Source organism: Piliocolobus tephrosceles, chromosome 14, assembly GCF_002776525.5.
Source record: "Piliocolobus tephrosceles isolate RC106 chromosome 14, ASM277652v3, whole genome shotgun sequence".
Lineage (NCBI taxonomy): Eukaryota > Metazoa > Chordata > Mammalia > Primates > Cercopithecidae > Piliocolobus > Piliocolobus tephrosceles.
Window position 1 is genome coordinate 105,931,571 of NC_045447.1, and position 7,496 is coordinate 105,939,066.

Sequence of the window (7,496 nt, forward strand, 5' to 3'; positions counted from 1 at the left end):
ACATAATCCCATACTTCTTGCAGGCTTTGTTCATTTCTTTTTCTTCTTTTTTCTTTTGGTTTCTCTTCTCGCTTCATTTCATTCATTTGATCCTCAATCGCTGATACTCTTTCTTCCAGTTGATCGAGTCGGTTACTGAAGCTTGTGCATTTGTCACGTATTTCTCGTGTCATGGTTTTCACCTCTGTCATTTCGTTTATGACCTTCTCTGCATTAATTAGTCTAGCTGTCAATTCTTCCACTTTTTTTTCAAGATTTTTAGTTTCTTTGCGCTGGGTACGTAATTCCTCCTTTAGCTCTGAGAGGTTTGATGGACTGAAGCCTTCTTCTCTCATCTCATCAAAATCATTCTCTGACCAGCTTTGATCCGTTGCTGGCGATGGGCTGTGCTCCTTTGCAGGAGGAGATGCGCTCTTATTTTTTGAATTTCCAGCTTTTCTGCCCTGCTTTTTCCCCATCTTTGTGGTTTTATCTGTCACTGGTCTTTGATGATGGTGACGTACTGATGGGGTTTTGATATAGGTGTCCTTCCTGTTTGATAGGTTTCCTTCTGACTGTCAGGACCCTCAGCTATAGGTCTGTTGGAGATTGCTTGAGGTCCACTCCAGACCCTGTTTGCCTGGGTATCAGCAGCAGAGGTTGCAGAAGATAGAATATTGCTGAACAGCGAGTGCACCTGTCTGATTCTTGCTTTGGAAGCTTCCTCTCAGGGGTGTACTCCACCCTGTGAGGTGTGGGGTGTCAGACTGCCCCTAGTGGGGGATGTCTCCCAGTTAGGCTACTCAGGGGTCAGTGACCCACTTGAGCAGGCAGACTGCCCCTTCTCAGATCTCAACCTCCGTGTTGGGAGATCCACTGCTCTCTTCAAAGCTGTCAGACAGAGTCGTTCGCGTTTCACAGGCTTCTACTCCTTTAGCTGAGCCCTGTCCCCAGAGGCGCAGTCTACAGAGACAGGCAGGTTTCCTTGAGCTGCTGTGAGCTCCACCCAGTTCCAGCTTCCCAGCGGCTTTAGTTACCTACTTAAGCCTCAGCGATGGCGGGCGCCCCTCCCCCAGCCTCGCTGCTGCCTTGCGGTTAGATTGCCGCAGACTGCTGTGTTAGCAAGGAGAGAGGCTCCGTGGGCGTGGGACCCTCCCGGCCAGGTGTGGGATACAATCTCCGGTGTGTCGGTGTTACAGCGCAGTATTGGGGTGGGAGTTACCCGATTTTCCAGGTGTTGTGTGTCTCAGTTCCCCTGGCTAGGAAAAGGGACTCCCTTCCCCCTCGCGCTTCCCAGGTGAGGCGATGCCTCGCCCTGCTTCAGCTCTCGCTGGTCGGGCTGCAGCAGCTGACCAGCACCGATTGTCCGGCACTCCCGAGTGAGATGACCCCAGTACCTCAGTTGAAAATGCAGAAATCGCCGGTCTTGTGTGTCGCTCGCGCTGGGAGATGGAGACTGACGCTGTTCCTATTCGGCCATCTTGCTCCGCCCCCAAAATAACTAAACTTTAAGAGATCACGTGTTGGCGAGGCCATGGAGGAGCTGGAACTCTTATGCACTGTATGAAATGCTACAGCCACTTTGGAAAACAGTTTGGTAATTTCTTTTAAAAGTAATGCAGATAACCATGTGATCCAGCCATTTTACTTCTGTGTACGTAACCAAAATCAGTTAAAACAGATGCCTATACACTGCAAAGGAATGTTCATAGCAGCATTATTGATAATAGCCAAGACCTGGAAATGGCTCAGGTGTCCATCCTCCACATTTCTTGAGTTGAAATGTGCAGCTGATGAATGCTTTTGTGTTAATTTCATCTTCACTGAAATCAGATCCTTTCCCCAGGATTTGAGGCTGGGACTTATTTTCTTCAGCACCATGAGGACAGCACTATTTCTTGTCTACTGGCATATGTTGTCTGTACTGTGGCAGAATCTTCCAAACCTTTAAAGAACCTGTTTTTTCTCTAACATTCTTTGAATTTTTCCACCTGCCTTTGTGAAACACTTTGTGGTTTATTCATACACTATAATGCTACTCTGCAGTAAAAAGGAATCAATTGTTGATACCCATTGCAGCATGGATGATTTTCAGAATAATTATGCTGAATGAACACAAGAAAGAATGCTTGCCATGTGACTGGATGTATATAAAATTCTAGAAAATGCACAGTTATTTGTGGTGGCTGAAAGCAGATCAGTAGTTGGGAACAAAGCCGTGGCAGGAGAAAGGAGAGGGAAGAACGAATACAAGGTTCACAAGGAAACATCCAGGAGGGTGATGACTATGTTCGTTGGATTGATTGTGATGATTTTACTTATATGCCTGTGTCAAAACTTAGATATGTGCAACTTATTGTAGCAATTACACCGAAATAAAGCTATTAAGATCCAAACAGCAGTAACAGCATGCCAGCAGAGGTTCCTGAGAGTGGAGTTATCACACTGAGAATTAAGTTTGCCTACTGCATTAAAAGAGACAAATGACTAGATTAAAATTTTTGTCAAAGAATTAGAAACTATGCCAAAAAAAAAAAAAAAAGGAGCTAAATGGAAGTTGAAGAACTGAAAAATACATTAGTTAAAATTAAGACATCAGAGGATGGTTTGTACACTGCCAGAGAGAGAATCAGCAAGCTAAATAGGTAGCTCTAAAGAAACTAAAGTAAAATAAGGATAATGAAAACAGTAGAAAATAGAAAAGAGGTGCTAAGAAATATAGAGGTTACAGTGAGATGGTCAAACACATCATGTATTTGGAGTCCCAGAAAGCAAGAGAATGCGGCAAAAACAAGTTTGAAGAGATAATGCAGAGAATTGGAAGGCTTGAAGCCACTAATTCAAGAAACTTCCAAACTCTGTAAGTTAAAAAATAAATCCGCACTTACATATATCATAAAGTGCTGAAAACCAAAGGCACATGGGAAAATTTAAAGGATGCCAAAGAAAAAACAGGTCCTTTAAAGGTTTGGAAGCCCCTGTCTCAGTACAGACAACATACGTCAGTGGACAAGGGATAGTGCTGTCCTCGCAGTGCTGAAGGAAATAAGCCCCAACCTCAAATATTGGTGAAAGGATCTGACTTCCATGAAGATGAAATGAAGAGAAAAGCAGTCATCACCTTCACAGCTCAATTAAAGAAATACTAAAGGGAATATTTTTAGACAGAAGAACAGTGACCGCAGATGAAAGGACAGAATGCAGGTAGAAACAAAAACCAATGGAATTATAATTGTATGAGTACATCTAAGTGCATTTTGACTGGATATAAAAAATGTCTTGAGATTTAAAATGTTTGGTATGTTAAAATGCATGAAAATGGGGCATATTTATCAGGAGGCAGGAAATGCACTTAAAGGGCTCCAGGATTCCATGTTGCCTGGGCAGAGAGCCAAATCAAGAATGCAAATGATAGTCTCTAGAGTAACCCCTGTGAGACTTGTAGAATAGCAGATAACCTCCACACTTGTGGTGGAGGGGGCAGGTGGGGAAGGAGTTTTTTAAATATGGCAAGGAGGGAAAGAAACAGAAACACTGAACATGGAGAACACATAGAAATCTTTAGTAAGATGCTAGTTTTAACCCAAGTAGATCAGTAATTAAATGTAAATGAACTAAATCTCAAAGATTCTCAAAAGTGAAAAAAACCAGAACAAACTAAGACATAAGATTATAAAAATATTAAAAGTAAAAAAAAAAAAAAAATGGAAAAAGAACACACAAAATACTAACTTAGAGAAAGCTAATGTCTATATTTTTATATCAATGTAGATTTTAAGGCAAAAACGTAATGGTGAAAGACTCAGCTGGCAAGGAGGATATAATAAATTAATGTTTGCTTATGTTTAGTAATAAAGCCTCAAAATGCATAAAGTAAAAATTAACACAACCAAAACAAATGGAGCAATTTACAGTCCTCATGGGATATTTTAACTTTTGGAATAGGGAGACACTCAGTAGGGATAGAGAAAATTTCAACCACAGAATTAGTATCTTATATATACAGGACACTGTACTCGGCAGCTGAAGAATACACGATTTTTTCATGCACACAGCATATTTTTAATTTAACCTCACGCAGACCCAAAACAAATCTCAACAAGTTTCAAAGAATCAAAATCACTTGACACATGCTTTTGATTAAAGTTGGAAGTAAACCCGAACTCATTAACTAGAAGATAACTAGAAAATATCCACATTTGATAGTTAAGCAATGCATTTATAAATATCTCATTAGGCAAAGAAGGAATTACAATGGAAACTAATAAAACATTCTGAATGATGATAAGAATGTCATACTGATGAAAATATTACATATCAAAATTTGTGAGATGCAGTTACAGCATATTGAGCAGAAACTTTGTAGCCTTTAAATGCATATATTGGACAGGAGAAAAGTCTGATAGTAATAAAAGTATTTACTGCAAAAAGTTAGCAAAACAGAAAATGGAACTGAAATAAAGGAGAAAGTAAAATAGATAAGCATATAAATTAATGAAATAGTAAACAAATATACAATAGAGTATCAACAGAGCTTAGCAATGGTTCTTTGAAAAGTCTCATAGCATCAGTAAGCCCCCTGTGATGAGACTGACTAAAGGAGAGAGAGAGAATACATACGTAATCAATATTAGGGATGAAAAGGTGGGGGACACTGCTACAATCCTATAAACATTAAGACAAATATAAGAATGTGAAAATTTCTTTGGATTGTGTCTTAGGGAACTACAACTTACCAAACTTATTGAAGAAGAAATAGAAAATCTGAAAAGCGCTATAAACATTAAAAAGTCAAATCAGTCATTAGAAGCCTTCTCATGTCTACCCTTCCTGGTGGCAAGATTGCTGGAACAACTCAGAGTGTATAGCCTTTCAGGTTCAAGTGCAGGCAGAAAATAGAGACCCTTTTCTAAAGGTTTCATACGTCTGGCCCTGACTCCCATTCTACAGAACAAGGACACATTCTCTAAAGCAGTCATAGCTAGTGGCTGGAATCCACGCTGACTTGTGCCCAAATTGCAGGCACAGCCCTGGAGTTAAAGTAAGTGACAGTTGTTCCCAAGAGGAAATTTGGAGTGGCACTACCCAACAAGGAAGCAAATGGATGCTGCATAGTTAAAAAACAAACAAACATGAAATGTTCACAGTAATGAGAAAGATGGACTCACTCAAATGTTAGGGAAGGAGAAATCATAGTTGAAGAAAAGGCAGTGAGAAAGAAATCAGGCACATAAGTTTGGACCCCTTGGCCTCCATCTAAGTGAGTGTCCACACACACAGTTGTGTATAAGGGGAAGAAAACCTTCCTATAAGGAAAAGTTTCAACTTGATGGCTTTACTACAGATACTTAAGTAAGAAATAATTCTGATCTAACCCAACACGTCCAGAGAACAAAGAAGCTTGTTTTATAAAACTAGCATAACTTTGACACAAAAATATGACTGAGAACATTATAAAATAGGAAGATAACAGGTCAGTCTCTCCCTCTCCCATCAGCACTTGCAAAAATACTAAACAAAATAGTAGCAAATTAAATCTAGTGATACATTGAAAGAGTATGTATGACAAGTTACTAAGTTGCAGTGATTTCAGAATGCAAGGTTGGTTTAACTTAATTTGAATAAACAATTTATTCACTATGTCCCAATAGATGGGAAATTCTATTTTTACAAAAACAAACAAACAAACAAACCAGCAAATATTCTTAATGGTGAAATGTGGAATGCTTTCTCTTTGAGATGGGGAACAAGATAAGGATGCCCATTCTCACCACTTCTATTCAGTAACCTGTGTCCTAGATATTGTGGGGAGCAGTGGGGCTTGGTGGGCAGGGAAGGAAGGAAGGGGCAGAGGTAAAAAGGGAGAAAGAAAAAGAAGGGAAAGCAATAGGATTGAAGAAGCCCAGGCCCTGCCTCATGCAGCTAAATCTGGATTTCTGGGGGTAAGACCCAACCTGCAGCCCAATTTAAGAGCCAATGTCCTGACCACTTTTTGTAAGTGTATATAAGGAAGTGTCATGGTGATGTCACAATCACTTTATTTTTCTTTTGAAGAAAATGCTATTTATTTCTAAACACGGTCTTCCAAAGAAAATGTTTGCTTATTTGAGTTGATACCAACTTGAGGTTGGTGTTTTTCTATTATCTACTCCAATATCAACTACTCTGTAAATGGAAATAAATACATAATGTATGCCACATAGTAGACACTCAGCTGAACGATGGTTCTGATCAATATAATGCTATATAGTGTTACATAAAAGGTAATATTCCTTTTAGCATTACTATTTTGTGTTAAAAATTTGGACAGAACAAGATAACTCTTCTTGGACTCAGAAGCTCTACCTATAAAATTATTGGGCTAAATAGCAGTTATTTCCAAGGAATACATTTGCTAAAACTCTTTCTATTTTGAAGTAGAAGTAATTGTGGCCTTTTGGTAACACTACAATTTTATCATTTTGCCTTAATATCTAATAGTATTAAAACAATTACTGTTTTAAAAAGTGATAAGGATTGGAAAGGAAGAAATAAAACTATCACTGTTTGCTGATAACATGATTATATACATAGAGATTTAAATTTACAGATAAATTAGAATTAATAAGTTAGTGAAGTAGCTACAGACTGCAGTTATCTTTCTGTATACCAACAACAATCAGAAAATAAGGAATATTGAAAAATTCAATTTATATTAACACAAAAATGCCAAACACCAGTGTATGAGTCTAACAAAAAGTATGTAAGATCTGTATACCAAAAACTATAAAACACTGAGAGAAATTTTAAAAAGAAATGAGTAGGAAGATATGTACCATATTCATGGACTGGAAGATTCAGTATTATAAAAACTTCTTCCCAACTAGGTCTGTAGATTCAGATTCTAACGATTTGTAAATAAGCATCAACAAGCTGATTATATACTCTTTATAGAAATGCAAAAGCCAATCAAAACCAAGACAGCTTCTAGGGGAAGGATATCATTCTCCTAGATGTTGTGACTCATGTAAACCTGGAGTCACAGAGACAGTCTGGTCCTAGAACAAGGACAGAGAAATTGAGTAATGCAGTCAAGACAGCTCAGAAGCAGGCCCACATCTTTGGACACGTGGTTGACAAGAAAGGTCCGATTGGCAGACAGTGGAGACAGGATGGTCTTCTCAGCAGAAGGAGCTGGGACAGTAGGGTATCCACACAGGGAGATGACCTCATACCACACACACAACTCAGTAACAAGTGGCTTGTGAATCTCCAAGAGGGAAAACAGTAAAGTTCCTAGAAGTAATAAGAGGCAGTATCATTATGGCCCCCACGTAGAATATACATGTTCAAGTTCCACAAAATATGCAAGTGGGAAAGACTGGCTAAAAATTGGTTATATTTGACTGTATTAAAATCAAGAACTGGCCGGGCGCAGTGGCTCAAGCCTGTAATCCCAGCACTTTGGGAGGCCGAGACGGGCGGATCACGAGGTCAGGAGATCGAGACCATCCTGGCTAACACGGTGAAACCCCGTC